Source organism: Protopterus annectens, chromosome 9.part0 (genome assembly GCF_019279795.1).
Source record: "Protopterus annectens isolate FY-2018-M chromosome 9.part0, PAN1.0, whole genome shotgun sequence".
NCBI lineage: Eukaryota > Metazoa > Chordata > Ceratodontiformes > Protopteridae > Protopterus > Protopterus annectens.
In genome coordinates, this window is record NC_056743.1 from 719,509,651 (window position 1) to 719,532,298 (window position 22,648).

The 22,648-nt window shown below is 39.8% G+C and overlaps 1 protein-coding gene across 1 annotated transcript in view; it reads right to left on the bottom strand.

Moving 5' to 3' along the window:
• LOC122810579 (1-aminocyclopropane-1-carboxylate synthase-like protein 1) overlaps window positions 1-22,648 on the bottom strand; it is a 790,733-nt gene that overhangs the window by 736,478 nt on the left and 31,607 nt on the right. The gene's annotated exons all lie outside the window — the stretch shown is intronic.

A 22,648-nucleotide genomic window follows, 5' to 3' on the forward strand; every position in this document is an offset into this window, starting at 1 on the left:
AGAAAAGCTGCAGCAGTAGATGCAGCCCTGTTGGAATGAGATCTGATCCCCTTGGGGATAGGTTTACCATGGTGCATATAGCAGAAACGAATACAATGGCTTATCCATTTGGAAATAGTCTGCTTTGGAATAGCCTTTCCCTCTGCCCCTGCAGCAAATGCCAATAGTTCAGATATTCTTAGAGATTTCGTCCTGTTTAAGTAGAATCTAAGTTGTCTGTGTACATCCAATGAATGCAGAATCCGCTCACCCTTGTTCTGTGGATTGGGGAAGAAAGTTGGCAGATGAATGGTCTGATTAAGAGCCACACTGGATACCACCTTAGGCATGAAAGATGGACTGGTTTTGAGAGCCACCCTGTCCGGATGAAAAATAATGAAAGGCTCCACTGTCATAAGAGCCTGTAATTCTGAAATCCTTCTAGCTGAAGTGACTGCTAAAAGGAAAGCTGCTTTCCAGGAGAGAAATTATAGGTCTGCAGTAGCAGCTAGCTCAAAAGGAGGGAGAATGAGTTTTTCCAAAACAAAATTGAGGTCCCATGCAGGAGTAGGTGCTCTCCTGGGAAGTCTTAAATTTTTGGCCCCTCTGAGACACTGCTTTAGCAGAGGATGACAGAAGAGGGGAGGTTCTGTGTTGTAATGAGCTGAAATGGCAGAGGCATGGATTTTTATGGAAGAAAAAGATAGGCCCTTGTGAAGTATCTCAGTTAAGTATTGCAGAATCTGAGGAATATTGGGCATTGCTGTGCTTATTCCTTGTGATTGGTTCCAGGCACAGAATCTTTTCCATTTGTCAGCATAAGATTTTCTAGTACTAGGCCTTCTAGCCTCCAAAATGACATCCATCACTGGTTTGCTGAGGGATGCCAAGGGTGAAATTAGTTGATTAGCCACTATGCAAGATTCAAAGTTTGGAGCCGAGTGTGCAGAATTTGGTAGTTCTGCTGAGACAGTAGGTAAGGTGTCTGAGGCAGGTGCCACGGAGGAAGGTGTGACACATTGCGCAGGAGTGGATACCAGTGTTGGCGAGGCCAGTCTGGAGCAATAAGAATCATTTTTGGCTTGTCCAGTTTGACTTTTAGTAGAACTTTGGCGAGCAGATGCAGAGGGAGAAAAGCATAGGCTGAATGGTTTTTCCAGCTGAATGATAGTGCATCCACCTCCCAAGCTTTTTTGTGATGAATTCTTGTGCAGAACTTGTCCAACTGATAGTTCTGGGGTGGGGCAAATAGATCTATGACTGGGCTCCCCCATTTGCATGTCAACATGTTGAAAACTTGTGGTTCCAGTTTCCATTCGTATGGGTCCATAAGATTTCTGCGTAGTTCATCTGCCAGAGTATTTAGCTTTCCTGGCAGGAATTGAGCTTGTAGTTGTATTTGATAGGTCAAGGCCATGTTCCACAATCCCATGGCTAGTCTGCAAAGGGGGTAAGAATGTGTACCCCCTGCTTGTTTATGTACCACATAACTGTGGTGTTGCCTGTCTTTATCATTAGTTGTCCTGGATGAAGGTAGTCCTTGAAAGCTGTCAGTGCATTCTGTACAGCTAGCATCTCTTTCTGATTGATATGTAGGTGTATTTGATTTGGGCTCCATTTGCCCTGAATGCACTTCCCTGCCAGATGAGCCCCCAAAGCGTAGTCTGATGCATCTGTAGTCAGGGTTTGGGTGGCAGGGGGTGGAGTGAATGGCAGTCCCTTGTTCTGGTGGCATGCCTCTGCCCACCACAGAAACTCTAGTTGCAGGCAAAGTATAATAGGAATCATTGTTTCCAGGCTGTGACAATGTTGACTCCATAAACTTTTTAAGTACCACTGAAGTTTCCTCATATGCAGTCTTGCATATGGAATTAGAAAAATGCAGGAGGCCATGAACCCCAAGGCTTGCAGAATTTGTCTTGCAGATAGCAGGGTTCTTGTGGCCACCTGTTTGAAGTAAGTCACCAATTGAAGTTGCTTTTCTGGCGTAAGGTAAGTCATCTGGGCAGTTGTATTCAAGCTTGCACCCAGGAATGTAATTTTTTGAGAAGGTACCAGTTGTGATTTATTTTCGTTTATGGTGTACCCTAGACAAGTTAGAACTCTTTTTACAAATGCCAGATGCTTTAGAAGAATGTCCTTGTTTTCTGCCTGAATTAGACAATCATCCAGGTATGGATATATCTGAATATTTCTTTGTCTGCAAAATGCAATTACTGGTGCCTGGCACTTTGTGAAGACCCTGGGCGCAGTAGATCAGCCAAAGGGCAGTGCAGAGAACTGGTAATGCAATGCAAGTAGCCTGCTTTAAAGCGGAGGTATCTTCTGCAAGATTCCCTGATTGGGATATGCAGGTAAACCTCTTTTAAGTCTAGAGTTACCAACCAGGCATCTTTGCCTAGCATAGGTAGTAACTGTTGAAGAGTCAGCATCTTGAATTTTAGAATGTCCAGAAATGTGTTTAATGTGGACAAGTCCAGAATTGGACACTATGATTTGTCTTTTCTGGGTACCAGGAAAAGTCTGGAATAGAAACCTTGTCCCTTTTCCTCTTATGGTACTGGTTGAGTAGCCCCCATGTTCATGAGGGACAGCACTTGTTTCTGGGCCTCTGCCCACTGATTTGGTGGCAGATCTGGCAATCCGTTTGGGATTGGCAACGTGTGGAAATGAAATCTGTATCACTGGGATACTATATTTAAAACCCATTTGTCCTGGGTAATAAGTTGCCAGTTTTGTGCATGAAGTGCCAGTTTTCCCCCGAAAGGGGTGGCTAAAAGGTAAGTGCTTGGTGATTGTAGAGGGAAGTCATTGAGGCTGTTTACCATAGGGAGGTGCCTTGTTGCTTCCGGATTTGAAGGTGGAGGCACCCCATTGTTTTGTTCTAAAAGTTCCTTGTGACTGAAACCTGGAGCCTTTGGAATGTCTTGATTTGACTTGAGCGGCTCTCGAAGGGACTGGAAAGGACCAGTTCTTAGTAGGACAGTGCCTACTAAATCTTGGAGGTTGCACTTGTAAGAAATCTTTCACAGTTTGCATAGATTTAGCTTTATCTTCCATCTTTTTTTAACACTTCTTCAGCCTTATTACCAAAACAGACATTCCTGTTGTAAAGGAGCATCCAACAATTTTGCTTTAACATGGTCTGGCAGAGTTTCCTCTTTGAGCCAAGCATGCCTTCTTAGCACAGATCCAGTTACAGCAGCCCTGAAAGAGGCCTCCAAGGAATCAAATCCACATTGTAAAGTATGTTTTCCAACTTGTTCAGCTGAATGTAATAAATCCTGCAAATCTTTATTTTCCACACAGTCAGAGATTAACATCATTTTCTGTTTAAGTAGTCCCATGATATGCTGTTGATATTTAAGCATATGAAATTGACAGTTTAAAGCCCTGATTGCCAAGGCTGCAGATGTGTAAACCTTCTTACCCCATCTATCCAGCGCCCTGGAATCTCTATCAGAAGGGGCAGGATTTTTAGCAGTAGAGGCCTTAATGCCCTTGGAACCCTGAGAAATGTTTTCAGGATCAGCAAAAGGATATTTGAAAAGGAATTTGTGGGAGTCAGGAACTCTGTAGTATCTGTCTGGCTTACAAGGAGCTGGAGGCAGAGAATCAGGAGTCATACTAGATTCTGAAAAAACATCATCAACAATGTCTAGAACAGGAGGTATATCCAACGGCTTATGCTGAGGAAGAAGAAGAAGAAAATTTCTAAGTCTCTTTTTAGATTCAGAGAAATCCTGACTTTCCCAGTGGAAATGTTCCCTTAAGGCATGTAAAGTTTCCCCAAAAGAAAAACCCTCAGGGAGAGAAGCAGAAGGAATGGAATCCTCTGCATCAGAGTCCTCATAAGTAGGAATAGACAAATCCTGTTCATTAGAAGAGTCAGAAGAAATAGAATCCTGTTCAGAAGATTCACAATCAATGTCTTGCCTAGGCCTCTTAGAAGGAGGGGGTTGGCTACACCTGATCAGAGTAATTAAATCTTCAGCCATTTTGATCATTTGTTTTTTAGGCATAGGGGCCTGCACATGTGGCCCAGGCGTCTTTTTTTAGACATAGATTTAGATGTTGGCCTTAATTTAGAAGATGGCATCGGTCTAATATACAAATCTGTAGGTCTGAAAACACCCTCAGAAGCCAGTGCCAGCACAGCGACTCCAGACCCATCTAAGGTAGAGACATCCATGGGTTCCATAATTGAAGCATCTCACGGCATACCGGACTCCGAATGGGTCTCAGTAGAGGCCTGCGAATCAGAAGTAGCGGGTATCAGGAGCTGCGAAAGCGCCTCACTGAGTACCGGCGTACCGGCGACTGGCTTAGGAGAAGTGTCGTCATCGGTTTTGGACCTCGACGGTCGGTCTCAGTCTTTTTCTTTGTGTTTTTTAGGTATTCTGGTAGTTGGATTACTAACCAACGACATTTCTGGATAATTAAATCTTGAGCCAAAATATTTAGAAGCAAAAAAATACCACCGTTTAATCGTGCATTGATTAAATTTAGCACAAAACCGACAGCAAGGCACATTGTGGTCAGGGCCTAGGCAAAGAATACAGTACAAATGAAAATCCTTATGAGGTATTTGCTTCTCACAAGTAATGCAATTATTAACTTTTACTGACATTGGTAAGGAGCAAGAAAAAGTTTCCCCAACGGGGTACTTAGCTTTTAGTTGAAGACTTCGGTTCTGAAACTCGAAAACGAACATTTCAGGAGTCAGCCGACCAGCACTTGCGAACTGCTTCTGCTTCAGGCACCATGGGCAAGAAAGACTGATGTAATGGTGTCGGCTGCATGTTTTATACCCCTCACGACCTGACGTCATGGAAGAAGGGACAGCAACCAACGCAGGACCCAAGACTTTGTTAATCAGGCCGACTGAGGGCAACCTGCCAGCAGATTTCCCAAATGTAATGACTGCAACAGTGAAACACGAAGAACATCTAAGTACAGATAAGACAGTGGTAATGGCAGCAAATTGGAGAAATCAGAAGAAGCTGAGAAGTGAGTTAGAAGAGAAGACAGTGGAGCAGGTTAAAAGCTTCAAGTATCTAGGAGGGGTGGTTAAGGAGAAGGAAAGTCTGAATGAAGAGGTCAAAGCTAGAATCAGAGGGGCTGCAGCCAAATGGCATAGTGTCAGTTGTACTGTATGACAGAAGAATGCCAAAGAAACTGAAAAGTAAGGTGTACAAAACAGTGGTGAGACCAGTGCTACTGTATGGTACAGAAACCTGGGCAGTAAAGGCAGAGCAGATGAGGAAGCTTGAGGTGATGGAAATAAAGCACCTGAGACAGACGATAGGATGAACACTCTGGGACAGATGAAAAAAACAGGACATAAGAGCAAAAGCCAAAGTAGCTCCAACTGCAGAAAAGATCAAAGAGAACAGATTACGGTGGTTCTGGCACATGTGCAGAAAAGCAGAAGATAATCTGGTGAAGAAGATTTGGGACAGAGAGGAGGAAGATAAGAGGAGATGAGGGCATCCAGCAAAGAGGTAGATGGATTGTGTGAGAGATGGTCTGTGACAACCAGGAATGAATGTCAAAAAAAGGCAGGAGTGTAGCATTGGATTGAGACAGATGGTGACAGTTAACATTATACCCCGACCCCATGTAAAAAAATGGGAAAAAGGGGGTTGAGGAGGATGATGATAATCAGCTTTGCTTTACATGAATGGGGAAGTTGTTCCAGAACCGCGATATTATCTTACCACATTTAACATAGGTTCATAGGTAGGTAACTAGGCTATCTGCCTGAGGGCATTTATAAGACTAGCCAGAGTGTGTCAGCTTTCGCCGCCCCACTGATTAATTAACTGAGCCACTGTCAAGAAGAGCCAATGAAGTGATCCCAGAGGTGTATTTTCTGTTACCTATCAACTTGTCAAGGTTTCTTTTGAAGAGTGTTAGTGAGGGGCTCTGCCTAATGTAGTTAGGAATTTTGTTCCAAAGCATGGGGAGTCTCTGACAGGACTCTATCCCTCCAGCATGTTCTATTTATTGTTGTGGCGAGGTTTAGCTCACTAGAGCGAGTGGCTCGCAGTGACTTGATTTCTTTAGGTGGAGCATGTCCATCAATTCTGAGTTGGACATGGCTTTGTAAGTCAGGCAGAGATCACCTCTGAGTAAGTGATATGCCACTGAGTACAGCTGGAGTTTTTCCAGTCGGGCTGCATAGGACATATGTTTGAGACCAGTAATCCTCTTGGTGAGGTACTTTTGTGGTCTTTCCAGCTGTTGGACGTGTCTTGTGAGGTACATCCCAAACAGGGAATTGTACTCTATGATGGGTCTGATGAGTGAAGAGTAGAGGGGCACTATAACCTCTATTTCTAGATGCGAACCCTTTAATAATTAGATGGGCAACATAGGATTTCCTAACTACTTTGGCAATATGATTGTCAAAGGAGAGATTACTATCTACCTGAGTCCCCAGATCTCTTATTACCTCTTCTGCATTAAGGGGGCTGCCACCTATGTGGTAATTCATGGGTGTTTTGTTTTTCCCAAATGGGATGACTATGCATTTTTTGGCATTTAGCTTAAGACCATGACTTTGACACCAGGTGTCCGTCTCAGTAAGGCACTTATGGAGAATGTCCGTGTCAGCCGGAGAGTCAATTATGGCTCCCAGTTTGCAGTCATCGGCGAACTTGGTTAGCCATAGTCCTCCTCTGTTTGCCTGTACTTCTGATAAGTATATGCTAAACAGTAGGGGTCCCAGGACCAAGCCTTGTGGGACACCACTTGTGACTGGTTTAGAGTCGGACCTTGAGCCCGCTATTCTTACAGAGTGAGTTCAGTCTATAAGCCAGTTGGCAGCCCATCTCATGACGTAAAGGTTTAAGTTCAGGCTGGTGAGTTTTTCTATGAGTCCCAAGTGGGGAATGGTGTCAAAAGCCTTGGCGAGGTCAAAGTAGGCTGTGTGAACTACCTTCCCCTTATCTATGGCCTTAATGACTCTCTCGAAGATGTCAAAAAGGTTTAGTAGGCATGATCTCCTGGTAACAATCTGCCCATTCTTGAAAACATCCTATCCTGGTTCTCCCACAACATTCCCAATGAGACACTTATCCTTGGTGATGTCAACATTGATTGGTCCAAACTCACAACTGACTCTCCCCAACTCAGCATCCACCTACACGGCTTTCACCAACATCTCCCACTCACTTCCATAAAAATTCCTCTTCCAGCTCCATCATAGACTGGATCCTTACCAATTCCCCCCACCAATACCACAATCCCACCACCTTACCTGACTCCCTCAGTGATCATCTCCCTACCACCATCTTAAGACACTACTCCATATTCCTAAACCCCACCTTATCAAAGACTGTCGAAAACTATCGACTTTCAATTCATCCCAATTTAACTCCATTCTCCACAACATAGATTGGTCCATTCTAAACCACCTCCCCCTAAACGATGCTGTAAGCACTTTCAATAGCATCTTCATGAATACTCTAAACTCCTTAGCTCCCTCTAGGAAGATCAGAGTAAAATCAAACCATGCTCCCTGGCTCTCCAAAGAGACTAGGTCCCTTATGAAACAAAGAGATCATACTTGGAAAACCTGGACTAAAACTAAACAACCACCTTTTCTTCAAAAATACAGGCAACTGAGGAACCTTGCAAAAAACATACAACTAATGACAAAAAGTTATACTATAGCTCTGCTGAGCTTAACAACAAATCTAATCCTCAAAAATGTTGGTCAACTCTCAACAACATCCTCTATCCTGGAAAGCCCTCTAATCCCTCCCCATACCCTAACTCTTCCTCTCAGGAAACAGCTACCCTTCCTGAATAAACACTTTATCTCTTCCATCCAAAATCTGGTAACCTCTAAGCCAAACTCTACTTCGATACCCACCTCTCAAAGTCCCACTAACACAACTTTTTTTTTTCTTTTGAGCCAATTCCCATTACTTACATCAAATCTCTACTACTCAAGCTAAAACCTTGCTCTCCTTCCACTGACAATCTATCTCCTACATTCCTCAAACTTGCTGCTGACTCAATTGCCCATCCTGTATCTATACTAATTAATATATCTATTCTGGAATCAACTGTCCCCACCCTTTGGAAATCTTTCACTATCCCTCTTCATAAAGGTGGAATCTCCACTGACTCCTCAAACTACTGACCCATTGCCATTCTGTCCCCCCTCTCCAAGATATTAGAAAAATGTATTCACTCACAGCTTCTCAATCACCTCCTCACACACCACTTACTTACCCCTACCCAACATGGATTTCATCCTCACCACAGCACCACCACTGCCCTCCTCTCCTTCACTCATATCATTGCAGAGGCCCTAGACAACAATAAACTCATTTCCTGTCTCTTCCTAGATCTCGCCAAAGCCTTCGATACTGTCTCTCATCCTCTACTACTATCCAAACTCGCAAATCTCCACCTATCCCCCTCCACACTTACCTGGTTTAATAGTTACCTATCTGACAGGGAACAATCTGTCAAATGGCTCTCATCCTCCTCACCACATTCCTTCCCATCTCCACTGGTGTTCTCCAAGGCTCCATCTTGGGACCCCTTTTGTTTAACATCTTCACCAATGATCTTTACACCTCATGCAAAGAATCCTCCCTTATGCAGTATGTCGACGACTCCACACTTATATCCATATCAAATAACATTCCTGAACTACACTCCCTGACCCAACAGGCCCTACTATCCACTGAACAATGGCTCTCTCACAACCTATTGATCCTAAATCCCAAAAAGTCCAAACTCCTACTTTTCCTTCCCCGTTCTCTTTCTCACCACAAAACCTCCTTTTTTATTACATCTTCTAACAATACAAATATCCAACCTGACACCCACACAAAACTCCTAGGGGTCATTATCGATGACAAACTCAAGTTCAACCTACACATACTCCAATGTATAAAAAAACAAACCAGAAACTAGGTCTGCTATATCGGAACAAAAAATTCCTAACCCCTGAATCTAGACTTACCCTGGGCCATGCACTCCTCCTCCCCTCCCTCTTACACGCCGTCCCAGTTCTTACCAATATCCAGGCCTCCACTCTAAACAAACTGCAACAGACTTACCATAAAATAGCCAGATTCATTACTAACTCCCCATACAACTTACACCACTGCATTTCTTTAAACTCTCTTCAATGGCTTGAACTTCCCCAGTTTCTGCTATCTTATCAATTTCATATGCTACACTCTATTCTTTATAAACCCTCCTTCTGTCCATCTCTATCTTCCTTAGTCTCCATCTACATCCCATCCCGGACCCTCCGTACTTCTAACCAACAATTACTTGATATCTACCACCCAAAAAGGTCAGTAGGCAAACTACTCTACAAACACTCCCTTGCCCATGCTTGGAACAAACTTCCCCTTGACTTACGTTCAATCTCCCACACCTCACACTTTAAAAATGAACTAAAAGCTTATTTTCTCAATTACAGAACCTGTCCTTGCCATGACCCTACCTAGTCTTCCTTCACTTTATGTACCCTCAAAAGGACCATACTTAGTACCGCATTACACCTCTCTCTCCAATTTGTCTACTATGCATTTGCACAATTTTATACAAACAAAAAATGTTAATTGTTGTCTATTGAACTATATCAATGTAAAATTGTTACTTAGCTTCTTTTTAATGCAACTTTAACTTTATGCATGTATCCCAACATATGTGAATCGTTTTGCTATAACTGCTATTATATCAATATTGTTTAAAATTGTACTTGTTTTAAAATGTATTACTGGAGCTTTTCTCCTCGGGTCTCCACTGAAAATGGGCCACAAGCCCAGTTGGACAAACCCGGTTAACAAATGTCAATAAATAAATAAATAAATAATGATCTGCCCTTAAAGCCAAACTGGGTGGGGTCAAGTGTTTGGAGGTTCCCAATGTCATTGTTAATGAGTTCCATGACGATGTGCTCCATAGCCTTGCAGACCAGGCTAGTCAGGCTTATGGGGCGATAGTTACCAGGGTCAGTTGTGGCACCTCCTTTATGGAGTAGAATAACCATTGCTGTGTGCCATTCTATGGGCACGTAGCCTGTGGAGAGGCTGATGTTGAACAGTGCGGTTAGGTGGGGGGTTAGTTCGTTCTGTAGTTCGTGCAAGACACAGCCTGGGACACCATCTGGCCCCACTGACGCTGTGCTTTTGGCTTTTGAAAGGGCTGCTTTCACCTGTGCGTCTGTGATTTCCGGGACACTACACTTCCGGTACTGTTGTGGGCCCTTTTGGGAGTGAGAGGGGGGTGAAGTTTGCACTGAATCCATCTGCCAGGATGTTGGCAACATCAGTGGGTTCAGTATATTTTGTGCTATTTTGCACTAGCTCAGAGCATATCTGTGAGTTGCCACTTAGATTCTTGACATAGCTAAAGAAGGCTTTGTGGTTATCTTTCGAATCCTTGGCTATTTTTCTTCCTACTCTCTGTCATTTGGTAAAGTAATAGGAACTGCTATATCATAAGACCATTTTACAGCAGCTAAGTGAATAACAGGGCGATCACATGATTTCTGTACTGGTATGTAACCTCCTGTACCATACAGAACCAATGTGGCTTCTTTGCAGCAGACAGTGGAGAATCATATTTTAGGGACAGAGGAAAAAGCAACTCCTCAAAAGGCAGAATGATAAGAAGAACTGCTAAAAATGGAGGTATATCAACCTTCAGCAGTTCAGTGTCTCCTTTTGATGAGGACAGTTCCTTTAAAGTTCTCTTTAATCAAATACAGGGCTCAATTCCAAGAGACTTGCCTTCAGTGTAAGTGACTTACTGCAAAGAAGGCCTGCCTTATAGAAAAGGCCTTACACCATTGTAAGTCACCTACACTGAGAGCAAGTCTTTTGGAATCTGGCATGCAATCTCTCACCAAATGACACATCCTCTTGAAAAGGGAAGCAGGAGAAAGTTATGTCAATCCTTCAGATTCAGTACCCATGCTAAAAGGGTATGCAGTTTGGTTTGAATAATCCAAGAGCTCATCTACTCCATTGCAAAAATCATCTGCCTGATCAAAGACTTGATCCTCTCTAGTAACATGATTCAGAAGCCATACGGAGAGGTGCTTTCCACAATACAATAAGCAGATTTTTGTCAGTCCCTCCACTTAATGAGACAAAGCAGAGATTGTTGCCTAAATTGCATTTATCAGGTTTCATCAGTAACCATATGAAAAAGACACAATTACAAGAGTACACAGGGGCAAGCTCTGGCAATGGTACTCTTATTTGATGATATGTGATCCCTCTAACCATACGATTATAATTACCATGGATATCCATGCCTACAAACACTAATCAATCACTCTGCCTTGTCAAACAATTACACTGCAGACCTTGCCCACTGAGTACTTATCAGGTGATGACAGTAATTCTGCCTAATGGCACTATAAAGAAGGACAGGAGAGAAGCCCCAGCTAAAGAATTACGGATACTATGAATCCTACCCAAGGAGACAATAAATAAATTAAACAAACACAAAGTAGCACGTAACATCAATAGCCTTGTCTAATGAAAGAACATAATGAAAAAGAGGACATGTACTAGTCAAATGACATAACCAATCCTGCTTAATCAGGCAGCATAGAGTAATGGGGGATACAACCTACGGCATCATGTGACACTGGTGTAGCTTTGTACACCATCTTCTTGTTTCTACAGTGAATTACTCAGGCCTTGCATGTGCACTTTTATTTCCTTTTCAGGCTCTCTGGTACTTTCATGATTTGTCTAGCCACTCTGTGAAATCACTCAAACTGATTTCCTTTCTGTCTACAGTCCTGTCTTTTATTGTCTCACTTCTATTTGTTTAGTTTAGAAGGCATTAAATAAAAGCAAAAAGTAAATTTGCTTTACCAACAGCACTTTCTTTTCTTCTGTGTCTTTAAACATCGATATGGCCAAGTTGTTATATGCCTTTCGTCTGCCTACTTCTTTCTGTATGCATGCCTGTCTCCACTCTACATAAACCCATTTGTAATACCATTGAAGCTAGTCAGCTTAGCAAGTCTTAAGAGATGTGGTCATAATCCATTTTATGACCCAAACGTTCCACAATAGCACATCAGTGGTCCATGTGTCAAGCAGCTAAAGTCAGATGCAAAAAGTAAGATTTGCCAATAATGCTTTATAACTGAACCAAAGGAATTATTTGTGAAGACCTATTTGTGAAGACATGGATTTATTTCAAAAAGTGAGGTTTCTCCCCGATTACTTTTTAAGTCTGACCCCCCCCCCCCTGAATTCAACCCCAAATGTTGTAATTGAATGGTCTGGCAATCCACGAGGCAAAGAGAATGCTTAAGGACCCCTGTGAATTATTTGGCATAAAAGAGGCAGATTATCACCAATGGTTCATTATCAAGAGTTCTGTCCCTAGAATTTAGAACCCATTTAAAAAAAGTATCAAGTTATTTGTAATAGTTTGCTTTAATGTTGGTGCAATCAGTTGCACATCTTTCTAATGTCTGAAATTAATTCAAAAAAGTTACTGCAACTAAGCTACGCCCTTGCAATACTGCCTTGACTGCCTTTTTCAACAGATATAAAAAGCCTGCACCCCTACAACTTTTCCTATCCTTTTTGATGCAGTATCCTGCATGTAGCACAGTGGTACAACCTGTAATTTTAAATAAAAATGCAATTCCAGACATGAAAACATAAAAGTGACGACAAAAACAACAGCATTGAAGTATGCAAGTTAGCTCATTTCATTATTTTTAAAGTTGACAGTGTGTCTGGTTCCTGATGTCTGCAGCCAGACAAGTGGATTTTAAGCAAATACTAAGTGCAACTTATTTTAAAAATGAAATAAATAAGTCATAGAAAAAGAACTGTAGAAGTCGCCAGAATATTACATGAGTGAAAGACTAATAAATATAGATAGCTTATCTCCAGTAATCCAGTAAATGAAAACTATATTAAATAAATTAAAAGAACACAACTATAGTATGAAGGATGAAACATAGCAGCAAGGGCTAAAACAGTAAAACTTGAATAAAAGTTTAGTGCTTTCGCACCTCCACAACAGTGCTTCTTCAGACCATATAAAAGAAAAAAAATGAATGCACAAAAACAGATCAATCAAACAATCTATTACGAATAATTAGAAAAAGCTTTAAATAGCATCATGGTGAACTAACCAATCAGATAATCAGAAACCAGATGTGTGAGGACACATGAACATTCACACTGAATGAATGAACAGCCACACCCAAAGGCATTACACTGGAAGACTAGTGAAACCTGTTTTGGAATGAAGAGATGAGCACTTAGTTTATGGTAGTAGAACGTTTAATTGAGAATCTATGTATGGGTGATCTTAAGAATACTACTGAGGATCGTCAAGCTCCAAGCTGATAGATCTGCTAGTCTCAATAGGAAGGTTCCCCTAATACCTTATTTGAAGGCATGTCCCCTGTATTAACTTGTTCTAATCTGTTTTGTCATTTAAGTGCTTGTTCTTCTTTGTATGCATTGAGGTTTATGACTTTAGAGTATGCCCCCCTGTGTAGTGCCTTTGGATGTGGCCATTCATTCATTCAGTCTGAATGTCCATCACGTGACCTCACACACCTCTGGTTTCTGATTATCTGATTAGTTAGTTCACCATGATGCTACTTAGAACCTGCAGTTGTTTCTAATTATTTGTAAAAGATGGTTTGACTGATTTTGCTTCCGCAGTCATGGATATTAAGTTATTCACTTGGAATGTTATGTTGAAGACCATGTTTAAAGATGACTCTAATTACACTGCTTTTAAAAACATAGCATATATGTACCTAATTCCAGTCTGGCTCTTGAGGTTTTTAATAGAATGTATGAGGATGATATATTAGAAGCATTTAATAAGAGATGGAATGGAAAGAGTTTTCATAATTTTAATAATGGAGAGTATGAAACCATATGATCTTTGCAGAGGAACTTTAATATATCCCTCTGTCCTGCTGATAAAGGCGGTGCTACAGTTGTAATGGACAAAGATTCCTACATGCAAATAACACATGAAATGTTAAGCAATCCAGCTGTGTATTTGATTATTTCTCAGTCTAATATTGAACAAATGAATAGAGTGGTATATAGTTCTTTATAAGATTGTTTTTAGCAGGGTTATATCTCTCAATATGTTTACTTATTTTATTGCAGATTCCTCTACCAGTGTTACGTGACCTACCTAAAATTTATAAGGATATCGTGAAGCCTCCAATGAGACCTACTGTTTCTGGTCAAGGGTGGCTCACTGATCCATTAGCAATTTTTATAGAAAAGCACTTGAACACAGTGTTAGATTGCTCTCCTTCAGTGCTATGGGACACTAAACAATTTTTACAAGCTCTACATGTACATGTTAGTTCCATGCAAAATGTTTTAAGGAAAGGCTGCTTGATGGTTTCCCTTGATATTAATTCTTTGTTTACGGTGATCCCGCACACAAAAGGGATAGATACTGTAAGATCTTATCTAACAACTAAGGGTCAGTTTGACAATAACAAGATAGATTTTATCTGTATGCTTCTAGAGCTGATTCTTGAAAATAATGCCTTTCTTCCATGTGCCAATAGCTACACCAATATAGTTATGGCTCATTGGGAAGAGAGTTTAGTTTTAAGTAGCAACATTTTTACAGGCTATGTTAACTTTTATTGCAGATTTGTTGATGATATATTTTTTATATGGACAGGTACTTTGGATTTGTTGCATGAATTTGTGGCATTTTTATATCAGACCACTGATTTTTTATAGTTTTCTTATAACTTTTCTGACATTGAATTAGATTTTTTGGATGTGAGAATATTTAAAGGGCAGAATCTTGTTTTTAGCACTGGTCTATATAGAAAGAGTTGTAGGAGGAACAACACACTGAGGACAGATGGTATGCACCCACCCCATATTTTTAGGAATATTTTAAGGGGGCAAGGGATGAGTATTTCTAGGTTCAACTATGGTAATAAGAGGTTTTGTTAGGATTTGAACAAGTTTAAACTAAAATTGTTAGATCAGGGGTATAACAATAAAGAAACTGAACAAATGGATATAGATACAAGACATTTAAAAGATAGCAGGGCTAAACCACATTTTTCTATGCCTAAAGTGTAATCTTCATCTTCTTTGAATTACATACAGCAGACTTCTGTGGTTTCTGTAAGTCTGCAGTATTCTACTGATATTGATAGTCTGTGTCAAATAATTAAGAATAACTGGTCTATTTTAAAATCTGATGAACAGGTTAAAGGTTTTGTTGGTGAATGTCCTTGTTTTAGATTTAGGAATAAGAAATCATTGAAGAGGCTGCTATGCTTTAATGTAAGTAAGTAGGAGCCTTTACATGAGAATGGAGGCACAGCCCCTTGTGGGAGCTGTGGTTATTGTAGCTTGATTTGTGTTTCCAAACGTTTTTACATCTGTTTACTAAAAAAGTTTTTAAATTTAATGTTAGAGCTGATTGATCCACTAAGAATGCTGGCTATTTAGCACAGTGCAGCTTATGCTGCTCTTTTTATATAAGTAAGACGAATCTCTCTCTAAGAGAGCATAATAGATAGCATTTGGCGGCCATTTGTAGATGTCATGATAGGAGTGCCCTAGTGAAACATGTTTTGGAATGCAGATATGAGCACTTCTTTAAGTTTATGGTAGTGGAACATTTAATTGAGAATCTATGTATGGGTGATCTTAAGAATACTACTGAGCAGCATGAAATCAGGTGGCTCATCAAGCTACAAGCTGACAGGTTCCTTGGTCTCAATAGGAAGGTTCACCTAACACTTTATTTGAAAGCATGTCCCCTTCATTAACTTGTCCTAATCTATGTTTTGGCATTTAAGTGCTTGTTCTTCTTTGTATGCATTGATGTTATGACTTTAAAGTAGAGTATGTCCCCTTGTGTAATGCCTTTGGATGTGGCCATTCATTCATTCAGTCTGAATGTTTGTCATGTGACCTCACACACCTCTGGTTTCTGATTATCTGATTGGTTAGTTCAACATGATGTTACTTAGAGCCTGCATTTTTTTCTAATTATTTGTAATAGATTGTTTGATCTATTTTTGTATTGAACTCTGTTCATTTTTTCTTTTATATGGTCTGAAGAAGCATCATTGTGGAGGTGAGAAAGTGCTAACCTTGACAGTGGATTACCTGCTTCTCTTTTATATATTAAATAAACAAACATGACGATAGGAGGTACTGCCAGCCATGCCAGAAGTCAGGCAGTGGATGTATACACTATGCCAGTACAACTAGCTGGAATTTTGTAAATTACATATCATTTGTATATCAAACAAATTTGTACAGATGCTTGTGCTGAAAAAATGTATTTGTAACGTTTGCTTGTATTAAAATGCATCAACAGTGCACCCTGCTGGAAGGAAAAGAACACTCATTATTGTAACTGTTTAAATGTATACAGTGTAACAGCATATTCGGGGAGGGAAGAGGTTAATCCACAGGACTTTGGAAATAAAATTCTTAAAATTAAATTACTTTATGGGGTAAGTCATAAGTTATCCCACAGTTTTGAATGGAGCCAGAGACAAAATGTCTGTGCTAGAGAATAACTTGTAGCTCCTGTAGGAAGAGTGTAATTTTGTTGTTGTTTTATTGCTTCCAGATGCTTTAATAAAACTTAGCTAAAGGTCTAGAGTGTACTGGGGCACATAGGTACTAAAGCCGCGTCTAGTATTTGGTAACAGTGCAGCAAACAAAGTCAGATTACCAGATGTGTGTAATATAATTCTAAAAGCCAGAAATAATATTTAGATATTAGCAGGAGGTTGCTCTCAGCATTCTGCCTTGGATCTGACAAGGACCACTCACCCATCTTGCCTTGTACTATTCAGTAAGTAGGAACAGTAATTATTTTAGTAAATCAGGAATAGATACTGGTATTAGCTAAATAATGTTTTTTCTATAACTGTGTGAAACTTTTCATCGGTTATTTTTAATTTTCCCTGTGCTAAAACGCTGGTGTTTACTGTAAATACATATTTAGTATTTTCATGTTCTTTTATTATTTATTATTAAATATATTTAAACTTTTCATTGCGGCTAGTTCTTTTAGAAAAATATTTAAGTTTTGAGAGTATTCGCACATATTTATTTTAAGATAACTCTGGCCACTCCTGAAAGCCTTGCTGTTTGGTTAACATTACCATTTGTATTGATATTCATTTCACTCAGTATAATTGGGTACCCTTGGAAGAGCCTTACAGTAGATGTCAGGGGTTCTGGTGTCAGTGATAACTACGTTATTAGTCTTGGCAGAAGGGGGCACAGCAGGTGAATCTGTGCCAGCCTTTCCCAGGTGTGTGTGCGCATTTGTGCAAATCAAATCTCAAAGAGTGTGCGTGTGTGTGTGTGTGTGTGTGTGCATATGTGTGTCTGTGTGTGTGCTGCTTGGAGCAGGGACACAAAGCACTGGTTTTGACAGAGGGTGTGGGAGGACTTAGCTTGAAACCCCAGCTAAGGACTCAACTCTAAGCTGTGCCAGTGGGGAGTTTTATGGGGGGTCTGGACGGATATAAAGAGGAACCAGCCTCCGGACTGAGCGTGTTCCATGCGTGCTCTTATTGAAAATTATGCTTGATGCAGATAGGTCTGCATCTGAAAATACTGTGTGTATCCATTTGTATTCCAAGTGAACTTCCCTCTCCAGTGTCAGTGGTGAGGATTCAGGCTCCTTGACTACTGGCCCAGACTGGGGAAGCCACATACATATACCGTGCTTGCCTGTACTTGACTACTGTAACTACACAACCAAAATGGAAATGACTGGTCACTAGATGTAGCAATTATACCACTGCATTAAATTTTATATCAAAGAAATACTTAAAGCCCTGGTACTGCAAACAGCTGGGGACAATGACTGGCAAAGCCATGTCATATTCTAATGTCAAGTTTTCAAATAATAGAAGCATTTTTAGTCCAAGAAAAGTACAAAATTTGAAAATGTTAAATTCCAAAATGCAGTACATGAAAAATGTGAAATGAGGTACGTATTACACAAGACAGAGTACAGTCAAGAGCCAAGTAAAACTTAGTAACCCCTAGCACGATAACTATAACCACTAAACAAAAAAGCTAATGCGAAATGTTCACAAGATACTTACAATACTTATATTAAAATGCATGCAGTTCATGCATTAATAGGCTATTATATTACTGTTTAACTATCTTAACATGTGAACATTTCCCCTAGTGTTTTGTTTTTCTTGTTTTTTTCTTTTGTTAGTACTAGCAAGAAAGCAGAGCTGATGGATAAGGAAAAATATACAACTGATTCAAACCTACAATTCACTGAATGCAGCAACATGGGCATCGTCACAGACAGATATAATGGTAGGAAATGGATCTAGGACTGTCGAACGAAACTTCAACAGTCCGAATCCAACTTCACCGAACACACTTTAACAAAAGTGCTTTTACCGAAAAAGCACTTTCGCTAAAGTGCGTTAAAAAAAAAAGAAAAAACAATAAAAAAGCATTTATGCAGGGGGGCAAGCCCCTCTGCACCCCCCCCCCATGTGGGGGGTTGTGCCCCCAACACCCCCCTACTTTAATATTCTCACTCCAAGATCACACCACAGTGGGGAAAAGGAAAACATTCCCTTATCCGCACCATAGTACGATCTCCGCAACAGTCACTCCCCCACAACTCCCTCTACCTGCAGGCATACTTTCGCGGAAGTATGCCCGGCCATTTAGGATTCAGTGAAACGCCCATTCGTGTGTCAGTCCTAGACTCTAGGAAAAATCTTTGACATTCCATACCACTGAAAATGTGGATGATGTAGGGAAAAATAGAAGTGGGTAAGACAAAAAAAGCATAAATGCAATAACAGTAAAAAAGATGTGACAAAGAATGTAAAGAGCGAACAAATGAAAGAAAGTGAATAATAAGCAATTTACATGAAGGCATATAGGAAAGAAAGTATTAGATCAATTAGTAGATACTGAGAGTAACAACTCCAACATAAAGGACTATGCCATCTAAGGGAAAAACTTGTGCAAAAATAAAAAAAAAGATAAACCACTCTGCCAGAGGAACACTTACAGTAATACAAACAATATATATGGGATTACAGCAGAGAGATTCAGTTTTCTGTGCTGTCAAAAGAAAAAAAAAAGAGAAATGACAACATAACAGAATAATGTGCAATATAAAGAACTCTGACTTAAACAAAAACAGAGACAGAATAATACCCCAGTAGAGTGTAAACACAACTTGACAACTTAACATGGTAAAAAACTTATAGCCAAAGGAATCAAAATGGAGATGCATTGGAGTATTATTCTATTTTCTGAAGATTAATAATAGTAAGGTAAAATTATTTCCTTTGCAGGTTATGTAATAACATTGGTGTGTAAAATAAAATAGATATGGTAGGAGCGACACACAGTAGATACACCAACAGTTCATCTAACGTCCCCAGAACATCAGTAGTCCAAATAAACCAGCAGTTAAATACTGTAGAGAAAAAACGAAGACTCGTTCAGCTCAAGGATGGATTTTATTAAAATAACAAACGAATGCAGGTTAGCGCTTTCACCATACGGCTTCTTCAGACCTATTGACATTCCTGAAATCCTCCAGTTTGAATCTAAAAACTGGCGGGAAAAAACATTCTCTCTTAAAGTGCCAACTCTAAGACAAATACATAAACAGATATACAACTTCTCTAAAACATGGGATCATAATTACATACACATATACCACAGCATATGATTTATGAATAAAAATGAATGAAAATAAAAATATACATATATCTCTGTCTATATATTAAAAATGTATATATATATATATATATATATATATATATATATATGTATACACAAGTTATGTATAAAGTCTTTGTACATACATATATAAAGGCAAATACATGTACTTAGAACCTATAATTATATGAATGTAAAAAGTATGTGTATATGTGTAAAACAAGAAGAATATATGGCTATAATGAATATATATATATAAAAGACATAAAATATATGTCTGAGCAGACCATATAAATACTGTAAAAGGCAGACCATTCAAAATAAAAAATAATGGGAATATATCAACATAATAACCTTCATTATACTAATAAAAGCCTGAAATATCAGGCTCTCAACCTCCTTGACTTAAGGAATGGTTTGATCGGGACCTTACCATTAAGACCTGGATGTAAATCAGACCTCAATCTCATAATCCATGTAGTTTCTCTAACTTCAGTGTATGTCCTAATATAACCTCCTCTCAGTCCTATACAAACCTTCTCAACTATCTTAAATCTAAAGGTATGAGACTCATCATTTTCTGCCACATGTTTCGCTATGGCATTGACCCTCGAGGCTATCCTGATGTTGTACATGTGCTCACGCATCCTATCTCTTAAACACCTATTGGTTTTCCCTATATAAAACGTGTGGCAGGCTTCACAACAAGCTAAATAAACCACATCTGTGGCCATATAATCCCCTCTAGCCCGAAACGGATAAGACCTCAAATTGATGGGATGCGTAAAAGTAGGATCAGGATCAATCAAATGGCAAAAGTTACAGTGACCACAAGATAGTGTGCCATAGGGTGTCTCCATCTCTCCTTCTGATATCCCTTTAGGGTAGCAGAGCAACCTCTTCAAATTCTTTTTATTTTTATAAATAAACCTTGGGGCTATACCCACAATTTCCTTAACTTCTGGGTCTACTAATAAAATGTCCCAATGTGTTCTAATAGCATCCTTAATTCGACCTACATCTTTAGTATAAAAAATCGGACATGCCACTTTATCATATTTCATTCCTCCTGGGATCAACCTATGCCTAGAATCACTAACACTATCCATATTACTAGAACAATAGGGAGCTGCTGCCCCATGTCTCAATGTATCTATGCCTGCCACTCCACTATCTATATCACTAATGCTATAGCCACGTGCCGTGAACCTCTTACACAAATCGCCCAACTCATTCCTAAAACCTGAGTCAGTAGGGTTATACCTAGACATTCTCATCGCTTGTCCCCTAACAATATTATTGTAGATATATCCTGGATGCATACTATGGCGATGTAATAAGACATTTTTGTGGCATGGCTTCCTATAAAGCCCTGTATTTATCAAACCATTGTCTAATTTCTCAACATAAATATCTAAAAATGGTATCTTCACCATAGAATATTCAAAACTGAATTTAAGGTACTCAGTAAAAGAATTCATCTCATCAACAAATAAGTCATCCAATGATCCTCTCCACAAAAGGAACATGTCATCTACAAAAGGAACATGTCATCTACAAAACATCTGCAGAATGGCACTGATCTCATGAAACTGGGCATCTGAAACACAAACCTGTTCTCCCATTCAGCCATAAAAAGGTTGGCGTAGCTATTGGCACATTGTTCCCTGTTGTGTTGAATGATTTAGATTCTATGTCCCTATAGGTCGGGAAGTGATTGATAGCTTTGTTGATAGGATACAGCGTATGTTGGATGATTTGGTCAAGAGCCGTGTGATAGACATACAGTTGTCTAGGTCACTGGAAGTGACCCATCCACTTATTCCTATCATACATGGCCCCCCTAAGATCCATAAGAACAGGGAACATCCCCCTCTCAGACCCATTGTTGTGGGGAGGGGCTGGTCCACTGAACCCTTCTCCATTTATATAGAAAAATTTTTGAGGCCAGTAGTCGATGCTACTGAGTTTATCTTGAGGGATACCAGACAGTTTTTATTAGATTTTTATGATTATAGTAGGGGAGCATCTGAACATCATGACTATATTTTTGTTACCATGGATGTTCACTCACTATTTACGGTTATTCCGAATGCTGATGGAATAGAAATGGTGGGTAGCTATCTTAAGAGGCAGTCAGGAATAGAGGAAACACAGATTGATCTGTTAATGACTTTTTTAGAGGTGGTTTTAGAATCCAATGTGTTTTGCTTTGAAGGACAATTTTATCTTCAGAGGGATGGCATAGCTATGGGCACATCTTGTGCCAATAGCTACGCCAACCTTTTTATGGCTGAATGGGAGAACAGGTTTGTGTTTCAGATGCCCAATTTCATGAGATCAGTGCCCTTCTACAGACATTTTGTAGATGACCTGTTCCTTTTGTGGAAAGGATCATTGGATGACTTGAAACTATTTGTTGATGAGATGAATTCTTTTACTGAGTACCTTAAATTCAGTTTTGAATATTCTATGCTGAAGATACCATTTTTAGATATCTATGTTGAGAAATTAGACAATGGTTTGATAAATACAGGGCTTTATAGGAAGCCATGCCACAAAAATGTCTTATTACATTGCCATAGTATGCATCCAGGATATATCTACAATAATATTGTTAGGGGACAAGCGATGAGAATGTCTAGGTATAACCCCACTGACTCAGGTTTTAGGAATGAGTTGGGCGATTTGTGTAAGAGGTTCACGGCACGTGGCTATAGCATTAGTGATATAGATAGTGGAGTGGCAGGCATAGATACATTGAGACATGGGGCAGCAGCTCCCTATTTTTCTAGTAATATGGATAGTGTTAGTGATTCTAGGCATAGGTTGATCCCAGGAGGAATGAAATATGATAAAGTGGCATGTCCAATTTTTTATACTAAAGATGTAGGTCGAATTAAGGATGCTATTAGAACACACTGGGACATTTTATTAGT